General features: G+C 41.1%; 1 pseudogene across 1 annotated transcript; it reads right to left on the bottom strand.

Moving 5' to 3' along the window:
• Positions 1 to 5,680: 5,680 nt before the first annotated feature.
• LOC309649321 (large ribosomal subunit protein eL31 pseudogene) lies at positions 5,681 to 21,280 on the bottom strand (annotated as a pseudogene). Its single transcript, XR_014268687.1, has 2 exons — positions 20,413 to 21,280; positions 5,681 to 6,815 (listed from the first exon to the last, which is right to left on the bottom strand). The product of XR_014268687.1 is annotated as a large ribosomal subunit protein eL31 pseudogene (transcript).
• Positions 21,281 to 21,815: the final 535 nt, after the last annotated feature.

Here is a 21,815-nt window from a genome sequence, read left to right as displayed (position 1 = left end):
TGTACGGCGTGACCGGAAGTGCGTCACTACGTCGGCTGCGGCGCCCAAGCTTCACGAGCTTCCTCTCTAGGAAGCCAGAACGCACCTCTCTGTGGACTCCGGCTTTCCTCCCCCTGGCGTACGTTTTTAACCGCGGACCTAGAATAGAAAAAGCCTATCCTTGTTTAAGCTAACCTCTAGCTGAAACTTAGCATTTCCTTTAATTATATGTTGGCAAAAACTACAGTAGTATCAGCAGTGCCTTGCGACTTTGTCAGCAATAGAAATCATAGATGTTTTTATATCACATTGCAATTGATGAAGTTATAGTGGAACTTAAGTATCATGCATGGTCACTTTTGCCTTGGCTGACAAAAAAAGTAAAGTTAACCTAATGTTTTGTTGCAGTACCTATACTGACTGCATTTGATGTGATTATCTCCTTGCTGCTGAAAACATACTTAATGGTGAGAGAACGCCTTCCCTGTAAGGTTGGCAACACGGCAGGTATGTCATCTCTTCCCACTACTATTCAACATCCTCCTGGGAGTCCTAGCAAGTGCAAGAAGGCCAGAAAAAGAAATAAAAGGCATAGAGATTGGAAATAAAGAAATAAAACTGTTACTATTTGCAGAGGACATGATTGTCTACACAAAAAAAATCCCAAAGAATCTACAGAACTTCTAGAACTAACAGTGAGTTTAGCAAGGTTGAAACAGGAGGGAAGGGGGCAGGGCACAACCTTTAAAGGAATGACAGCCGTTGAGGATACGACATAAACTGGTTAGAACCAACTAGGTCCGGACTTACCTGACCAGCCAGTGGTTGAGACTCTATGCCCCCATTGCAGGGGGCATGGCTTCGACCCCTGGTGGGGGAGCTAAGATTCCGCATGCCTCACAGAGTGGGAAGGAAAAAAAAAAAAAAACCAACTAGGTCCAAGATAGCAGGAGATTCAACTTCCTGTAAACCTTGCGTCTCATTATACGCTCATTGTAACACACTGGCATATGCTAATGACACACCCGCAGGTGCCATGACAGTTCCAAGGCTAACCCTAAAAGGCCAAAAAGTGGGCGGTGGCCCAACTCCTGGAAATCCCCACCCCCTTCTCCAAGATAGTTGAAATGATATACCCAGTCATTAGCCTATGAAATTACCCAGCCCATAAAAACTAACCACCCCATATTTCAGGGCCTCTCGCCTGCTGAGATGGCCCATACTCTCTCTGTGGAGTGTGTATTTCTCTCAATAAATCTACTTCGCCTCTCGCTGAATTCCTTCCGCGCAGAGACATAAAGCACCTAAACTTCAGTAGGTCCTGAGACAAGGTGTGTGATTTTTATTAAAAGACAGTGGGTCAAGTCCCAAACTCAGTTGTGTGGCTTCAAGGTCACAGAGTTAAAGGTGCAAAAAAGATCAATTGTTAGAAACCAAAATTTCCAGCAATAAAATTTCCTGCAACCTTAATAAATTTTTAAAAACAGTACCATTTATAACAGCATAAAAAACATGAAATACTTAATGCTTAACAAAATATGTACAAGATATGCATGCTGAAACTATAAAATAATGACAAAAGAGATGAATGTATACCTAATAAATTGAGATACTGTGTTCATTGATTGAAAAACTCAATATTATTAAGATGTCAGTTATCCCCCAAATTGCTCTATATATTCAAAGCAAGCCAATCAAAATCCCAGCAAGACCTTTGTAGAAATCAATAAGCTGATTCAATTGCATGTCAATCATTTAACAGAGCTGAAAAAAAGCAGTGGAGAAAGGAGGGATTTTTCAATAAATTATGCTGGAAGATTTGGATATCCCAATAGAAAAATAAGATTCTTACTTCACACCATCACTAAAATAAATTCCAGGTGGACAAAAAATCTAATTGCAACAAATCTACATCTTTGATGAGAAAGTATGGGCAGTATGATTTCTACAGATGTGTTAATCCTGTCTGCCCACACATCTGATGCCTGAACCCTGTAATGGATACCTCAACATGGGGCTGCTCAAGCTACAGTCCAGCATCCCTGGCAGATGGACGTGGTGCCTTCAGAGGCATCTCGCATGGCCTCCCTGTACATGTTTGTACCCACTTGCCACCAACCTTGCCATAATGCCCAGTGGCACTGATTACCTCTTCATGTCCTGTGTTGTCTCCTATGACTGCCCCTCCTGCCCTTCTGCAAGCCAAGGAAAAAGGCCTCAGGAGAAATCAAACCTGCTAACACCTTGATTTTGAACTTCCAGCCCCCAGAATTGTGAGAAAATAAATTTCCGTTGTTTAAGCCTCACAGTCTGTGGTATTTGTTATGGCAGTACATGCAAACTACTTTAGACATATAAAGTTAAGACATGTTGGCAGTGTCAGAGGCTGCTAGTTGCCTGTACAAGCATCTATTTGTCCCTCTTATTTAGTAACAGAAAAATGCATCAGGGGTTGGCACCTTGTCTCTCACCCAAGGACATTTCTTGCCATCCTTGTAAGTCTGTGGGTCTCCCAGGACTAAGTTCTGCACAGTGAAGTGGAAGTGTTCTCAGTACTTACAGGATATTTCCTTGAAAGGAAGTTGACATGCTCTTCTTCTTTTCCTCCATCCTGCATCCTGGAATGGCTGGAGCTCTAGCTGTTGCTTTAGACTATGAGGATATTGCCCCATCTGATGGATGGCAGTGCGGTGAACTGGAAGGAGGCAGGATTCCCGCTGCCAGTGTGCAGCTGCCTATCTCCAGATCTCTTTTATTTTTTTACATATATTTTTAAATTAATTAATTAATTTTTTGGCTGCCTAGGGTCTTCATTGCTGCGCGCCGGCTTTCTCTAGTTGAGGCGAGGGGGGCTACTCTTCATTGCGGTGCCCGGGCTTCTTATTGCGGTGGTTTCTCTTGTTGCGGAGCACAGGCTCTAGGCGCGTGGGCTTCAGTAGTTGTGGCACGTGGGCTCAGTAGGTGTGGCGCATGGGCTTAGTTGCCGCGGCGTGTGGGATCTTCCCAGAGCAGGGCTCGAATCCGTGTCCCCTGCATTGGCAGGCAGATTTCCAACCACTGCGCCACCAGGGAAGTCCCCAGATCTCTTTTAAAAAAAGGAAAAATCAAGTCCAGTCTTATTTTAGGCTCTATTATTTTGGATTTTCAATTATGTGCGCTTGAACCTAACCAAGCCTGATCCAAAGACAGTAAGTCAGTTAGAGGGGGACTCCAGCAGTGGTACCTAGGTCACATATCATGGATAATCTGCTAGATACTCAAGTTCAGGAAGATGGAGCTACTCCAGTACGTTAGAGATAAAAGACACATTGGGGGTCCAGCTCAGGCACTTACTATGAAGGTACTACTTTCAAATAGTTGTAGCAACAAAAATGCCAGTGCCACGCAGCCACTAAGCCTTACTGGGGAATCTAGGAACCAGGTCCTCTGCCTCCTAGAGCTGTATTTTCAACTTCTGCACATGCTATCTCCCTGACAACAGCAGTTTTGAGACTGTCAAACACACAATGAGCCACTCTGTACTAGATATGCCTCACTGTTTTATCTCAACCCATTCACTGCCCTCTTTTCTCCAAAGCCAATATACAGCCTCCCTTTGCCTTGACCTGATCCCCAGTGTCTTCCATTCACAAAGAGCATACCAAAGTCACCTCAAATGTGTCTTTTCTGTCACTGAATTACATTTGTTACAGATCTTGCATCCAGCCTTTAGGGCATCACTCTGTGACAGTTAGAGCATGGGCTCTGAAGCCAGACTGCCTGGGTTTGAATCTCTGCTCTTCCATTTACTAGCTGTATCTTTGGGCAACCTACTTAACCTCTCTGTTCCTCACTTTCCTAATTGAAACAAGATAACAGTACTTCAAAGGCTGTTGGGAGTTAGTAAGTTACCGCATTGTGGAGCACCTAGCAGAGATAAGTGCCACAAAATGTTACTGGTTATTAGCATTTATTAAAGAACAGCTATGGCAAATTAAAGACTAGTATTCTGTTGGGGAAGCAACAATAGGAACTAACAAACCTCAACTCAAGTGACTTCAACCATTTCTTCATCTGAATCACTTTGGTTTCGGCAGAATTATAAGTCCACTACTAAAAATGATTCCCCTCCCCAGGCAGGGGTAGATTGCTGTCAAGTACAGAGGAAGTGGTGAAGTCATTTTCTCAGGCCCAGATTTCAGACAACAGGTTAAATCTGGAATTGAAAACTGCCATGACAGTAGATGACAGTACAAGGTGGCATGGGAAGTAACAAGGCACAGGTTGACAGGCATCCAAAGAAGAGAACTTCCTCCTTATTTTTACAAAAACATATCCTCAGTATCTCTTTAGACCAGTGGAAACAATTTTGATTGTTATGAATGAGGGTAGGGGAGAACATCACAAATAGTATCTAGGGGGTAGAGGCCAGTGGGTAGGCTAAACATCCTACAACTCACAGGACAGTGTCCAGCAAAAAAATTATCAGGTCCTAAATGTCAATAGTGCTGCATTTGTAAAATCCTGCTTCAGACTGAGAACCAAAGCCATTTCCTTGGGTGTAAAAGCCCCCTAACCAGATCAAAGGGCAGGGCAAACATGCTATGCCGGGCATTATAATGATAATATCAAGCTTTTGCATGCAAATATGAGTAATAAAAATCTTCCTATAGGTTTTATAGACAAACAAACTTAGGAATGACAAGGGGCATATTTGAAAATATTTTTTAAAATAAGAAAAATAACTTGGGTACAATGCTAAGCTAATGATTTATAAAAGTCAGTAGGAAATTATAAATTACCAACATTGATTCAAGAAGAAATAGACAATGTAATAGACAATGCCAGGAAAGGAATTATTAAAGTAGTGAAAGTTCTACTCTGCTCTACACTACCCCCAACAAAAGCAACTGGTCCAGGCAGCTTTATAGGTGAACTTTTTTCAAATTTCCAAAGCACAGATAATTGCTAGGCTTTTGAAACTGTTCCAAAGCACAGAGAAAGAATAGTCTCCTAACTATTTTTAGCAACGTGGTATAATTCAGGTCCCAAATCTTGACAAAGAGTGAAAAAAATTACAGGCCAATCACACTTATGAATATAGATGCTAATATCCTAAACATATTAATATAATCCAGCAACATTTAAAGAAACTTAAAAACACTATACCCAACTAAGATTATGAGAACATAAGTATGACTCAATATTAGGAAAAACATTAATATAATTAACTATATAAATAGGTCAAAAAAGAAATATCATCTTTAACAATCTAAAATAAGATAAAATTCAGCATCCACTTCTATTAGAAACTGAGTAGGAAATAAATACTTAAAAAAATATTTTCTAATTAATACATTCATCTACCCTACAGAATATTCGATAGAGATTTTGTTTTATAATAACTTGAAATTTTCATTAATGTGCTTAAATTGCTGTAACTTCAAACCATTTAGGATGCCTGAATGTTGACCTGGCTTAATCGAGGGTTAAAGGCTTTCCCACATTCACAACACTTGAGTGGTTGCCTCTGTATGAACCATCAGAATCATAGCTACATCTTTTCCAATACATCACTCACATGAAAGGTTTCTTCATAGTGTGGATTCAATGAAGCTAAATCAAGTTTATGTTAACTCTGAAGGTTTTGAAACATATGAGACATTGAAATGGCTCAATATCAGTAAGGATTCTGTTACAAGTGAAAGAAATCCCAACTTAAAACTATTTAAGCAAAGAATTTAATTTTTTGATTTACATCACTGAAAAATCCAGAGGCAAGTTTAGTTCTCTCCATCTCTGTTTGCAGGGCTGGCTTTCTTCTCAGCCTTCACGTGGGTCAAGGCTAACATCCATGTCCAGCAGAAAAGAATGTCACTTCGTGGTAGGTTTTGCACAGTCAAAGGGTCCATTCTGATTGGATGAATTTGGGTCGCCTGAACCCACCATTGTGGTGAGTGGAAGGAACAGTACAGATGGGCCAGACTAGGCTACATGTTCCACCTTTGCAGTAGGGAATAGAGCCTCACCCAAACCACATGAACTGTTGTGTTGGGGCAGAGTGGTATTTTCCCAAAAAGTAGGGCAGTAATTACCATGAAAATGGGGTAAAAAATGCTGGGAGGCCAAAAGAACCAAGGTCCAGGACAGGCTTCTTTCTAGGGTGGGCATACCCAAGATGATGTAGCTGGGAGGAAGTCCTAAATGTTTTCCCACACTTGCTACACCCATATGGTTTTTCTCCACTGTGGATTCTCTGATGCCGACTTAATGTTGACTTAACAGCAAAAGCTTTGCCGCACTCATTACATTCATAGGGTTTCTCTCCCGTCTGGATTCTGTGATGTATAACAAGGTTCAGAACTACTGGGGAAGCCATTTCCACACCTCTTGCAGAGATTGGGTCTGTCCCCACTGTGGACTCTCTGATGCCTGATCAGACTTTCACTGTTATTAAAGGCTCTTCCACACCCCTCACACTGATAGGGTTTCTCTCCAGAGTGGATTCTCTGACGCTGAATTAATGAAGAATTGCCATTGAAGGATTTCCCACACTCCTCATGTGGATAGAGTTTCTCTCCAGTGTGGACTCTCTGGTGTCGAATATAGTAAGAAAAAAAGATGAAGTATCTCCCACACTCCTCACATCCGAAGGGTTTCCTTGCATAGTGGATTCTCTCATCCTTTCTTTTAATGTTTTTCACTGTGGGGATTTCCTGGTGCTTCTCCAGTTCACATGTTTCTGGAAAGTCAGGTTCTTGAGAAACTCTTCGGCAGTCTACATGATATCATCACCTCTCTTTCTTCAGAAATTCCCTGCGTTGATGTGGGCTTGTTGTCAATGTTGGTCTCAGCATCTGACATAGGAAATGAAAAACACATGTCACATGAGAATTGTGACATGTGACACATGAGAATTGTATCAGAAACAACAGAGCACTGAAATTATAAGGTCTTTAGAGATTCCAACCTCCATGTGGCCTGCCAGAAATATGAAGCTATTAAAATGGAAGTGCCAAATGTGACAGAGGCAGAAAATAGTAGCTGTGTTACAAGAAATTAGATTTTGAAGCCAGGTCATTACATAAGCTTTTCCAGACCTACATAGGATACATATCCCTAATAATCTGTGACTTCATAGTACTTAAATGCCTGAAATGCTCAAGGTGGAAGAGGCATTCCCTGATGGCTTACAAGAGTTGAGTGAATGCCCTAAAATGGTTAAAAACTATCGAGTCTATGTGCTGTTGTTAGACTCAAAAGTGTATGCTGGATACTTGGAAAGGAAAGAGCATAGCTTGCTTCAAGACCCAGGAGACTTCCCAGTGCCCCTTTTCACATTGAAGAAAATGAAAACCTAAGGTGAGAAACAAATAGTAACAGATTGTCCGATGGCATTCGTATTTCCAAAAACTGGATGATATTTTAACTAAGTTAGTTTAAATTTAATCAATATTTTTATTTGTATTTTAAATTATTTATTAATTTATTTATTTAATTAATTTATTTTTGGCTGCGTCGGGTCTTAGTTGCAGCCCGCAGGGCTTCGTTGAGGCATGCGGGATCTTTCCTAGTGGCACACGGGTTCTTCATTGCAGTGTGCGGGTTTTCTCTTTAGTTGTGGCGTGCAGGCTCCACAGCACGTGGGCTCTGTAGTTTCTGGCACGCAGGCTCTCTAGCTGAGGCGTGTGAGCTCAGTAGTTGCAGCGAGTGGGCTCAGTTACCCCGCGGCATGTGGGATCTTAGTTCCCTGACCAGGGATCGAACCCGTGTCCCCTGCATTGTAGGGTGGATTCTTTACCACTGCACCACCAGGGAAGTCACAAAATTTAACCAGTATTTCTAAATTTTTGAGTTGTTAAAAAAATAAATTTTATATTCAAGTGTTGATCTTTATCAATTTGTACACTTTTGTTAATTTGTATTCTAAAATATTAGCTTTTTATATCTTTTGCAAAATAAAACTATGTGCTGAACACCTGCTTTATTTTTCCTTTTCTTTACAAATTAGCTGACCTTGATCTTAAACCACTAGAACATAAGCTCCATGAGAGCAGGGACTTTGTTTTCTTTCCTGCTATCTTGGGTGTCTTGAACAATGCCTGGCACATAGTAGACACTAAATAAGTATGATAAATAAATGATTGAATAATTGTTTGTTACTCTGTATAAATAGGCATACAACTCATGCACTGCAATAATAAAATTATTCTGGCTCAAAAATAAGTGTACAATTCCAGACCTGACCTCTCCCCAAGATTACAGAGCTGCATTCTCAACAGTCTGCTATACCCAGGGAGGTGGGTGTCCCAAAGAAACTCAAACTTTGTGGCATTAAGTCTAGTGTCATCTACCATAAAAACTGTTTTTATATCAGGACTCCCCTACGTTACCCAACTCACTGACACTTTTACTAAGCTCTGTCAGTGGTACCAGGACATTTCTCACAATCCTTTTCATCCCTACATCACCCTGTCCCCAAACTTGTGTAGGCCTCCAAAGTTATTAATTGCAATATAATGCCAAGGGAACAGGGGTTTATGCCTTCATTTTCTTCTCAGTCCAATCAAATTACATACTATTTTGAGTTAGTATTTCTAAAACAGAGCCGATTACGGAACTCTGTCACTATGGCAAAGGCACCGTGGTGGGGTCACTGCTCCTGCTCCACACTCTCATTTGACTGCTCTCTCATTTTCTGAATACGTGTTGTCAGGCCCGAGGGCCTCTTCCATCCTGGTCAAGGGGAGTGCTAACCTTCTCTCCTTTCATACAACACGACTGCTCTCTCATTCTCTGTTCCCATGCAGTAAGTTCCCTAGGACAGAACTCTTCAGGTTGGCCATAAACTCTGTGTTCTAGACTTTCCACATGCACCAACAACATTTATGCACGGATGGCTAAGTAAGGGGGCTTAAGGATATGCTCTGTAGTAGAAGAGGGATGTCCAAAGAAATATAATGTGAGCCATAAATGCGAGCTACATATGTAATTTAAATTTTCTGGTATCCACATTAAAAAAGTAAAAAGAAAATGGCAAAATTAATTTTAATAATACATTTCATTAATATATTTAATATATTTAAATAATATATTTTATTTAACCTAATATATCCAAAATTTTATTTCAACATGAAATCAACATAAAGATTATTAATGAGGTCATTTACATTTTTTTACTTTTTACTTTTTTTTTTTTTTTGGCCGTGCGGCGTGGCATGTAGGATCTTAGTTCCCTGACCAGGGATGGAACCCACGCCCCCTGCAGTGGAAGCGCGGAGTCTTAACCACTGAACTGCAAGGTAAGTCCCCTCAATTACATTTTTTTATACTAGGTCTTCAAACTCTGGTACTTACAGCATCTCTCAATCTGAATCAGCCCCACTTCAAGTGCTTAAGAGTTTAAGAGCTTTAATAAGCACATGTAGCTAGTGACTACCATGATAACAGCACAAAAGTAGAGAAAAGAAAATCTTGTTAGGTTTTCAGTCCTAAGCCCTATGCTTTTGAATGCTAACTAAGAAAGTCAGAAGAATGAATGCTTGAAGGAGAGACCCAGAAATATCCATTCTTTTTTTTTTTTTTTTTTTTTACTGACAAAGCAAAAGACTTTATCGGGAAGGGGGCGCCCGGGCAGAGAGCAGCTGGGTAAGGGAACCCAGGAGAACTGCTCTGCCACGTGGCTCACAGCCTCAGGGTTTATCAGAAATATCCATTCTTACAACAGAAACTAACACAGTATTGTGAAGCAATTATACTCCAATAAAGATCTATTTTAAAAAATATATCCTTTTTTAAAAAAATTAATTAATTTATTTATTTAATTTTTGGCTGCGTTGGATCTTCATTGCTGTGCGTGGGCTTTCTCTAGTTGTGGCGAGTGGGGGCTACTCTTCATTGCAGTGCACCAGCTTCTCATTGCAGTGGCTTCTCTTGTTGTGGAGCATGGGCTCTAGGCACGCGGGCTTCAATAGTTGTGGCCCGCAGGCTCTAGAGTGCAGGCTCAGTAGTTGTGGCGCACGGGCTTAGTTGCTCCACAGCAAGTGGAATCTTCCTGGACCAGGGCTCGAACCCGTGTCCCCTGCGTTGGCAGGCAGATTCTTAACCACTGCGCCACGAGGGAAATCCGTCTGAAGTGTAATTATTTCTAAGAACTTGCTTGTTTGGTCAGCAGCATTCCATAGCAGGGAGATCACCTTGCAGGGTGGTTACAGAAGTAGGAAATATGTCATAGATCACTGCACAGTCAAGAATGAATGTGCAGGGACTTCCCTGGTGGTGCAGTGGTTAAGAATCCACCGGCCCATTCAGGGGACACGGGTTCGAGCCCTGGTCCGGGAAGATCCCACATGCCGCGGAGCAACTAAGCCCGTGAGCCACAACTACTGAAGCCCACATGCCTAGAGCCTGTGCTCTGCAACAAGAGAAGCCACTGCAATGAGAAGCCCGTGCACCGCAATGAAGAGTCGCTCCCGCTCGCCGCAACTAGAGAAAGCCCGTGCGCAGCAACGAAGACCCAAAGCAGCCTAAAAAAAAGAAAAAGAAAAAAAAGAGTCATGTACCACAGTGTTCATTGCAGCTCTATTTACATTAGCCAGGACATGGAAGCAACCTAAGTGTCCATCCACAGATGAATGGATAAAGAAGATGTGGCACATGTATACAATGGAATGTTACTCAGCCATAAAAAGAAACGATATTGAGTTATTTGTAGTGAGGTGGATGGACCTAGAGTCTGTCATACAGACTGAAGTAAGTCAGAAAGAGAAAAACAAATACCGTATGCTAACACATATATATGGAATCTAAAAAAAAGAAAAAAAATGGTCAGAAGAACCTAGGGGCAAGACGGGAATAAAGATGCAGACCTACTAGAGAATGGACTTGAGGATACAGGGAGGGGGAAGGGTAAGCTGGGACAGAGTGAGAGAGTGGCATGGACATATATACACTACCAAACGTAAAATAGATAGCTAGTGGGAAGCAGCCGCATAGCACAGGGAGATCAGCTCGGTGCTTTGTGACCACCTAGAGTGGTGGGATAGGAAGGGTGGGAGGGAGGGAGACGCAAGAGGGAAGAGATATGGGGACATATGTATATGTATAACTGATTCACTTTGTTATAAAGCAGAAACTAACACACCACTGTAAAGTAATTATACTCCAATAAAGATGTTAAAAAAAAAATAGATCATCTCCAAGGGCCTACTGTATAGCACAGGGAACTCTACTCAATACTCTGTAATAATCTATATGGGAAAAGAATCTGAAAAAGAATGGATATATGTATATGTATAACTGAATCACTTTGCTCTACACCTGAAGCTAACACAACACTGTAGATCAACTCTACTCCAATATAAAATAAAAATTAAATTAAAAATTTTAAAAAAAAGTAAGCTGCAGAAGAAAACATCAAGTATACTATTTATATACATTCAAAACATGTAAAATAATATTATGATGTTTATGGAAATAACCATATATAACAAGTTTAAAAGCATCTATGAGCATGAATAACACCAAATTCATATGGTAACCACCTCTGGAACCACAGAGAGATAAATGCAATTCAAAAGATGTATACAGGGGACTTCAGTTCCATCTGTAATGCTTTAGTTCTAAAAAACACATGGAACAGCCATGACAAAATGGTCAGATACGATAAAGCTGAGGGGAGGTACATGGGTGTTGGTTATTCTCTTAATTTTTTTACACCTGAAGTATTTTAAAGAACTTTAAAAAAATCTCAATAGTTCCACTAGTAGAATAAAACCAGGAGAAATATCTTATAAAAAATTGAGAAAAGAGCGGGACTTCCCTGGCAGTCCAGTGGTTAAAAACTTCACCTTCCAATTCAGGGGGTGCAGGTTCAATCCCTGGTCAGGGAGCTAAAATCCCACATGCCTTGAGGCCAAAAAACATAAAACAGAAGCAATATTGTAACAAATTCAATAAAGATTTTAAAAATGGTCCACATCAAAAAAATCTTTAACAGAAATTGATAAAAGAGCAAAGAAAGCAAAAGGGACAAAATAGGACACAAGTAATCATTAAAAACTAAAAGCATTCAAGATGACAGATGTCAGACCAAAATTTATCACAATAAATGTAAGTTGGTTAAAATATTCTTAAATGCATCAATACAGGAAATGTATGAAACATACTCTGCCTAGATGATTGGGCTACTTTCCATAAATGCAAGGGTAAATAAGCCTGTGAATAAGGAGATTGCCTTTACCTAGACATCCCTCACAAACCAGAGAGCTTCTGTTTCTAATTACCTGGAGAGCCCTTGTTCTTTTCACTGAGGACAAGACCCCATATACTCATGAAGTACACTATCCTAAACAGAAATTTCTAAATTACTAATGCAACAAATTAAAATATTAGTGAGGTCTCACTAATCATTTTCCTATATTCCACATACAATATGTGTTTTCCTGATATTTCTTGCCAAAGCCCAGGAATCATTAAAGACTTTGGGGAACAATAACTTCTGTGTTACATGTGGTGTACCAAACCGCTGGGTTTGGACGCTCCAAAACGACACGTCCACAGCCTTGGTTAAAGCCTCAGCTTTCAGTGACAGAACCCAGGGGGCTGTTCTGTCTCTCAGGGCCAGGAGGTTTCCTCATTCTAAAACTCTGCACAGCCTCCTCGCCTCTTTCCCTCTCATGCAGGGCAGTGCCATCTGCACACACTTCCCTTGAGCTCCCCATCCCCAGGCTGCTCTCTTTCCAGCTCAGGCTGCAGTAGTGGAGCTTGCAGCTGTGTGGCCTCCGACAGAGGGGTCGGGGTTGGGGAATCTAGCGCAGGTCCGAGGCAGAGACCCAGAGGTGGGAACAGCTGCACGGGGAGGCCCTCCACCAGGAGCTTTGAGGCCGGCACCCTCCCTGGTGTCTCCCTTCAAGCTTGGACGGCCTCAAGCACTACCCGGCTCAAGGGATGCGGAATGAATCACACGCATGAGAAAATCAAGGTTCAGGGAGTTTTAATAAGGCCACAGTAATCATATACTGGGATCAGAAGAGGGGAGAAATGCACAATTTCAAACACTTGAAGGCTTCCCTCGGTCCTGAATATTAAATAGAACACCTGAATGTCAGCTACATTTTTCACAGCACAATGGTGACATCTAGTGTTAGCTGGGTAAATCTCAGCCTTGCAATTGACCTGAAATTCAGAGAGTCTTGGTGCCTCCTTTCGCCTCAGGATTCTCACCTTGGCTTCCTGCAGGGCCAAGAGATTTGTTTTTGTTTTTTTCCAATTTCTAACTTGCCTTTTAATTTTCTTAACAATTGCTCTTTTATTTTTCACACTGTTGAAGTAAAATTGATGTACAATAGACTGGACATTTAAATTTTTTTAATTGAAATATATTTGACATAACATTGTGTAAACTTAAGGTGTACAACATGCTAATTTGATACATTTATATATTGTCATATGATTGCCATTGTAGTGATGATTTGCTCCTCTTCCACATTACATAATTATCCTTTCTTTTTAGTGGCTGGAACAATTAAGTTCTAGTCTCTTAGCAAGTTTGATGATTATAATATCGTTGTCTATATTCACTACACTGGGACAACTCTGGGAGTTATTTACTACTTGTTGCAAATTTGTAGCCTTAAACATCTGTCCTATCCTCCCACCCAAACTGGACATTTTTAGGGTGTACAAAGTGGTGAATTTTGACCAGCAGAGAATGAAATAGACAAAAATCCCTGTCCTCATAGGCTTGCATTCTTTTTTAAAAAATATTTATTTATTTATTTTTAACTTTGGTTGCGTTGGGTCTAAGTTGCGGCACAGGGGATCTTTCGTTGAGGCACGTGGGCTTCTCTCTAGTTGTGGTGTGCGGGTTTTCTCTCTCTAGTTGTGGCGTGCAGGCTCCAGAGCACGTGAGCTCTGTAGTTACAGCATGTGGGCTCTTTGGTTGTAGCGTGCAGACTCAGTTGCCCCTCGGCATGTGGGATCTTAGTTCCCCGACCAGGGATTGAACCCATGTACCCTGCATTGGAAGGCGGATTCTTAACCACTGGACCAGCAGGGAAGTCCTGGCTTGCATTCTTTTTTTTTCTGGCTTGCATTCTTAATGGCCAGAATTACGCCACATGGCTACTCCCAACAGCAGAGGAATTTGGAAGGCAAGTTTTTAGCTTTTTGGCTTCCACAATAGAAAGAAAATGGAAAGGGTGTTGTGTGAACCAACTTACAGCTCCTGCCACAGTGGGACTGAGGAGCATGCTAGAAATGTGTAAATGCTTATGTGCACCAGTTAGGTTTAAAACATGTTTCAAAAGTACTGACATACCTACTTCTTCAGCCAGCCCCATTCATTATTATTATTACTACTGTTAGTATTAACTTAGATGTCTTCTTATTTGATAACATGTAAACAGATCCCCTAGCACAAGACCCTGGCCCGCAAGGGACCTCCATTCAATGGTAGATACTATCTTGGCACCAATAAGGTACCCCCCGATGGTCCTCAAGTGTTGTTTAGACCTTTCATTACCTCAGGTCCCTTTCATTAGCTCACTGTAAAGATTCCTTGTTAAGTGACATGCTCAGCTGGCTTTGCTAACCTCTCATGATGTTCACAGCCTCTTTGTTTTCCAAAGTCCCCTTAATAGAAAGAAACAGATGCTTACTAGATACAATGAATGGAACTGCTCATCTGGCTCAGAAGATACTCATTTTTACTGAATCAATATTAAATCACAGTTTATAAAAACCCACTCCAAAACTCCTGGGACTTTCCACCAGGATACGCTTCCCAAAGTAAATTCCACCAGATCACAGCTCTTAAACTGGAATGCACATTGGAATCACCTGGGAAGATTTTTTTAAACTATGATGCCTGGGTCTTGCCCCCAAAGCAGTGATTTTCAATTGGGTGATTTGCTCCTTCCACCAGGAAACACTTAGCAATGTCTTTTGGTTGTTACAACTGGGAGAGGGTGTGACTGGTATCTAGTGGGTAGAGCCCAGGGATGGTGCTAAACATCCCACAATGCAGAGAAAGAGAAAGGCCTCCATAAGTAAAGAATGTCTGGTCCCAAATGTCAATATAGCCAATGCTGAGAAACCTCATTAAAGATTTGACTCTCTAGATATGTGTTCACCCTATGCGTGGGAGTTTTTTTTTTTCAATTAAAAAAATTTTATTTTATATTGGAGCATAGTTGATTAACAATGTTGTGTTAGTTTCAGGTGTACAGCAAAGTGATTCAGTTTACATAACCATGTATCTATTCTTTTTCAGTCTTCCTATTGGCATGGGAGTTAAAGCCTTCCCAGGTGATTCCATTATGCAGCTAAGTTTGAGGGAAAAAAGCTAGAAACCTGTTGCTAGAGAACATTTGCATAAGTGGCTAAATTGCTTTCAACCCTGTGCCATTGAGTTTCAACTGGAAAATTTCCACATGTTTTCATTGGATCGTGAGTTGGGTTGGAGGTTGAAGGTGGTTGGAAGGAGGAAGAGTTGGTTGCTTTTGTAAGGAGGAACCTAAGTTTCCCACAACATGCTAGAATGGACATCTCCACAAATATAAGTTTTGCTGCTTATTATTCACCTACTTATGAGTTGGCCTCGCTGGTGTAGATCAGAAGGATCATTAACTACAAACAGTCACATCCTGGGAAATTGGCCACTAGGAGTCACACATGGGGGAAGCAAGCTAGCTAATCATTGCCGCTGCTCTGGGAGGTGACAGCTTCTTTGGGGGGAACTCCAGGAAGGGCCACTGCAGTTGCACAACTTCAGGGGCACTGCTCACATAGAACACAACACGAATGGTGCTTCCTGGCTCCATAGCCCCCAAAGTAAATTTTTACATTCACCAGATTGCCTAGACTTTTAAGCTAAACCGTTTTAAATATTTTTGCCAAATGAAAATAGCTCTATATATTCTTTTTTTTTTTAGATTTTTTTTTTGATGTGGACCATTTTTAACGTCTTTATTGAATTTGTTACAATATTGCTTCTGTTCTATGTTTTGGTTTTTTGGCCGGGAAGCATGTGGGATCTTAGCTCCCTGACCAGGGATCAAACCCACACCCCCCTGCATTGGAAGGCAAAGTCTTAACCACTGGACCACCAGGGAAGTCCCTATTCTGATATTTACACTGTCTCAGATAATGCTAAGGAGAATATATTTTATATTATATATATGATATTTGCATGTGTATGTGTGTATATATATAATATAAACAATTTTTAAACAAAAATGGCATCATATTATATATACCAACTGCAACTTGCTTTTTTTTTTTTTTTTTTTTTGGCCATGCCACGCGGCTTGCGGGATCTTAGTTCCCCAACCAGGGACTGAATCCGGGCTACGGCAGTGAAAGCACAGAGTCCTAACCACTGGACCGGCAGGGAATTCCCTGCAACTTGCTTTTTCATTTAACTCTCTATATTGCCCACTCCACAGGTTCAGACATGTAGCTATGTTATTCCATCTAACAACTACAGAGTATTACATTGTGTGGAACTGATGACCTTAAAGAGTAGTTGCTTATTAAATAAGGGTGGACTGAACACAAGAATTCCTGGAATCCCATAACATGACACTAAAAGTACAACAAGGATAAGGATTTACAAGGACAAGAGAATGAGAAAGGAGATGAAAACCGATGAGAGATGTCAACACAGCGTGAGCAGATGGAAAGAGAGAAAGAAGTGGTAACCAGAGAAAACCAGAAGCCTTGCATGTGACAAGAGTGGGGAGGAGGGTGGCTAGGACACGTGGATAATACCACAAACTGATTCACCCAGCAGAAAGGCTCAGGAATCAGGCGTCAGACACTTCGCACAGCAGACACAAGACACAGGGAAGAGGAAAGAGGGAAGAGGTATAGGGACAACTGGACCTATAGATCCCATCCCCATGTATACAGCCCAGAGATTTCTTCCCCCAAACCCTGTAACACAGGAGGTTTATTCTCTGGGGAAAAAAAAATTACAGAGGGCCAGATTGAAGCAGTGGATTTAGAACAAGGAGATGAATGAAAGTCTTCAAACTGTACAGAGAAACACCACAATGCCTCAACTCCTCCTCCCCCACTCCCCCAGATCTATTCTCCCACGTGGCTCTCAAACTCTATCAACCCTGCTTTATACCGTCTGCACAGGAGCTTGGAAGGGCCTTCTTTAGAGGCAAGGAATAAAAGGAATAACACCCAATAAACCTACAGACATCTGTGCTAAGGGTCTATCAACAAAAAATTCAACAGTCTCTCGAATTCTTCTTTACTACAAAGTGTTGGATGTGATTCTAAGGTCCCAAGCATGGCCATGGCTATGTGTAGGTCGAAGGTAATAGAAATATAACGGAAGTAGAGGGAATGCTCTAGAAATAATGATCAAGGATATAGGGGATATTTTATGTTTAAGCTGGGAATCTTAGGAACACAGTGGTGGGGGTAATGAAGAGCTGCTGGAGGATGTCAGACTGAGACGGACAGGAATGAGCGAAAATCAGGACCAGCGACCAGGATGTCTACTCCCTAATTCCCACCAAGGAGACAGTCATCATGGGTCAGAGTGTCACCAGTGCACTTTCCCATTCAGCAAACATCCTGTGTGTACCTACTATGAGCCAGGTTCTGGGTTAGGGAACATATAAAGATACAGACTAAGATGCTGTTCTTGTCCTCAAAGAACTAACTATTGATCTATACAGAGGATATTGCCAATTGTACAGCTCCCTGCTGTCCTAGGGTAGACATGGGGTCCTGAGACTCTCCTGCTACTTTCACAGATCCCTGCCTAGGCACAACTTTGTGCAGATCCCTCCTCATTTCCTCACTCTCCTCCAGTCTGACACAAAAATGTCCTTCCCTTAGCATTCCCACTCAGTCTGTGAGAACCACAATTCGGCACAGCTGAAGGTCTCTTCTGGCTGTCATGTCAAACTAACAAATAAGCATGGAAAAAGCTCACTATGTGCAAGGGGCTAGCTAACTCTGGCATTCAAATTTCATCATATAGGCTTGGAAGTTGTGCATTTATAATGATGTCTTCAAAATAGAAGAGGGCTAATAAAAAGAAACGAAATTGAGTTATTTGTAGTGAGGTGGATGGACCTAGAGTCTCTCATACAGAGTGAAGTAAGTCAGAAAGAGAAAAACAAATACTGTATGGAACACATATATATGAAATCTAAAAAAAAAAAAAAGGTTCTGATGAACCTAGGGGCAGGACAGGAATAAAGACACAGACGTAGAGAATGGACGTGAGGACATGGTGAGGGGGAAGGGTAAGGTGGGACGAAGTGAGAGAGTAACACTGAAATATATACACTACCAAATGTAAAACTGATAGCTAGTGGGAAGCAGCCGCACAGCACAGGGAGATCAGCTCAGTGCTTTGCGACCACCTAGAGGGGTGGGATAAGGAGGGTGGGAGAGAGACGCAAGAGGGAGGGGATATGGGGACATACATATGCCTATAGCTGACTCACTTTGTTATACAGCAGAGACTAACACAACACTGTAAAGAAATTATACTCCAATAAAGATGTTAAAAAAAAAATAGAGGAGGGCTAATTTAGTAAATAGCAGAGAAAGAAGATTTTTCTTTTCTTTTTATTTTAGATTTGGTTTTCTAGTTGTAGTTTCAGTCTGCACAGACTCTCAAACCACCCCACTGAGAGGGAAGTTTTTAAAATTGCAGTTCTGCCCTTTGAGAAGGTAGAAGGATTCCTCAGACGAATTCTCCCAAAGCCTCGGGGCCATAGCATGATGCTGCTGGAGAACAGTGGCACAGTCTGAGCAAGAACTTCAGAAACACAACAGCTTAGGGGCTTCCCTGGTGGTGAAGTGGTTAGGAATCTGCTGGCCAATTCAGGGAACACGGGTTTGATTCCTGGTGCAGGAAGATCCCGCATGCTGAGGAGCAACTAAGCCCATGTGCCACAACTACTGAAGCCTGCATGCCTAGAGTCCGTGCTCCACAATGAGAGGAGCCACTGCAATAAGAAGCCCGCGCACCGCAAGGAAGAATAGCCTTCTCTCACCGCAACTAGGGAAAGCCCACACACAGCAACAAAGACCCAACAAAGCCAAAAATAAAAAAATAAATATTTTTTAAAAATCAGAAGATGAAAGAGGGGGGTGATCTGCTTTATTAAAAAAAAAAAAAGAACAGAAATATAGATCAATGGAACAGGATAGAAAGCCCAGAGATAAACCCACACACATATGGTCACCTTATCTTTGATAAAGAAGGCAAGAATATACAATGGAGAAAAGACAGCCTCTTCAACAAGTGGTGCTGGGAAAACTGGACAGCTACATGTAAGAGAATGAAATTAGAACACTTCCTAACACCATACACAAAAATAAACTCAAAATGGATTAAAGACCTAAATGTAAGACCAGACACTATAAAACTCTTAGAGGAAAACATAGGAAGAACACTCTATGACATAAATCACAGCAAGATCCTTTTTGACCCACCTCCTAGAGAAATGGAAATAAAAACAAAAAAAACCAAACGGGACCTAATGAAACTTAAAAGCTTTTGTACAGCAAAGGAAACTATAAACAAAATGAAAAGACAACCCTCAGAATGGGAGAAAATATTTGCAAATGAAGCAACTGACAAAGGATTAATCTCCAAAATATACAAGCAGCTCATGCAGCTCAATATCAAAAAAAAACAAACAACCCAATCCAAAAATGGGCAGAAGATCTAAATAGACATTTCTCCAAGAGGATACACAGATTGCCAACAAACACATGAAAGGATGCTCAACATCACTAATCATTAGAGAAATGCAAATCAAAACTACAATGAGGTATCACCTCACACCGGTGAGAATGGCCATCATCAAAAAATCTACAAACAATAAATGCTGGAGAGGGTGTGGAGAAAAGGGAACCCTCTTGCACTGTTGGTGGGAATGTAAATTGATACAGACACTTTGGAGAACAGTATGGACGTTCCTTAAAAAACTAAAAATAGAACTACCATATGACCCAGCAATCCCACTACTGGGCATATACCCTGAGAAAACCATAATTCAAAAAGAGTCATGTACCAGAATGTTCACTGCAGCTCTATTTACAATAGCCAGGACATGGAAGCAACCTAAGTGTCCATCAACAGATGAATGGATAAAGAAGATGTGGCACATATATACAATGGAATATTACTCAGCCATAAAAGGAAATGAAACTGAGTCATTTGTAGTGAGGTGGATGGACCTAGAGACTGTCATAGAGAGTGAAATTAAGTCAGAAAGAGAAAAACATACCGTATGCTAACACATGTATGTGGAATCTAAAAAAAAAAAGAAAAAAAAATGATTCCGAAGAACCTAGGGGCAGGACAGGAATAAAGACACAGACATAGAGAATGGACTTGCGGACACGGGGAGGGGGAAGGGTAAGTTGGGATGAAGTGAGAGAGTGGCAAGGACATATATACATTACCAGATGTAAAACAGCTAGTGGGAAGCAGCCGCATAGCACAGGGAGATCAGCTCAGTGCTTTGTGACCACCTAGAGGGGTGGGATAGGGAGGGTGGGAGGGAGATGCAAGAGGGAGGGGACATGGGGATATACGTATCTGTATAGCTGATTCACTTTGTTATAAAGCAGAAACTAACACACCATTGTAAAGCAATTATACTTCAATAAAGATGTTAAAAAAAGAAAAGAAACACAGCAGTTTAGGCCTAGAGTCATGAGCCATACATTTTTTGTTTGTACACCTCCTACGGTAATTTTGTGAATACTAGGTAGTTGCAGTTAACAAGCATATTAAAAGATGCTCAACATTGTTACTCGTTAGGAAAATGAAAATGAAAATCACATTGAGATACCACTTCACACCCACTAAGTTAACCATAACTTTTTTTCTTTTTCTTTTTTTTGGCAGTTCTATAACTTTACTGGACAATCAGCAGTTAGTTCTCATCCACATTAACTGTCTGTAGATTTTTGAAAGTGGTGACAGGTACACAGGTAACCAATGTATAAAGCTTCTTTGGTGAATCTTCATCTTCATTATGTTTTCTGGACAACCGCACACTGATACAGTATGGGACATTCCTTATTCCTTTGGCCCAGACAGCTTTGTTGAGCCTGGTGTCAACGAGTACATCTGGAGTTCCCATCTCCTTCATGGCAAATTTCCGGATTTCTTTGAGTGCCTGAGGGGCACGTTTCTTGAAACTCACTCCACGATGCGCTTGTGAACATTGATGGTATATTCTCTGGTCACCACCTTGTTGATGGCAGACCGGACCTTCTTCTTCTTGCCGCCCTTCATTGTGGGAGCCATCCTGCCTGGCCAGGGTTGGAAAGCCCATGACTTTTTTTTTAATGGAAAATAACAAGAGTTGTCAAAGATGTGGAGAAATTGGAACCTTCATACATTTGCTGGTGGATTAAATGTAAAATGTTGCAGTGGCTGTGGAAAAGTTTGGTAGCGCCTCAAAAAGTTAAACAAAATTATCAGCAACTTCACTCCTAGGTATAGAACCAAAAGAATTGAAAATAGGTATTCAAACAAATACTTGTACACCTATGTTCATAATAGCAGCACTATTCATAATAGCCAAAAGGTAGAAACAACCCAAATGTCCATCAGCTGGTGAGTGAATAAGCACAATGTGATATATCCATTCAGTGGAATATTATTCAACCATAAAAGGGACTGAAATACTGATACATGCTACAACTTGGATAAACAGCAAAAACATGTTAAGTGAAAGAAGCTAGACAAGGTTACATACTGTATGATTCCATTTATATGAAACGTCCTGAGTAGTAAATCCATAGAAACAGAAAACAGATTAGTGGTTGCCAGGAGGAGTGATTGCTTAATGGGT

The sequence above is a fragment of the Balaenoptera physalus genome (genome assembly GCF_965194825.1).
Source record: "Balaenoptera physalus genome assembly, chromosome: 19".
In the NCBI taxonomy this organism is placed as follows: domain Eukaryota; kingdom Metazoa; phylum Chordata; class Mammalia; order Artiodactyla; family Balaenopteridae; genus Balaenoptera; species Balaenoptera physalus.
Note: the sequence above shows the minus strand (reverse complement) of the source record. Positions and strands in the feature narration are given on the sequence as shown.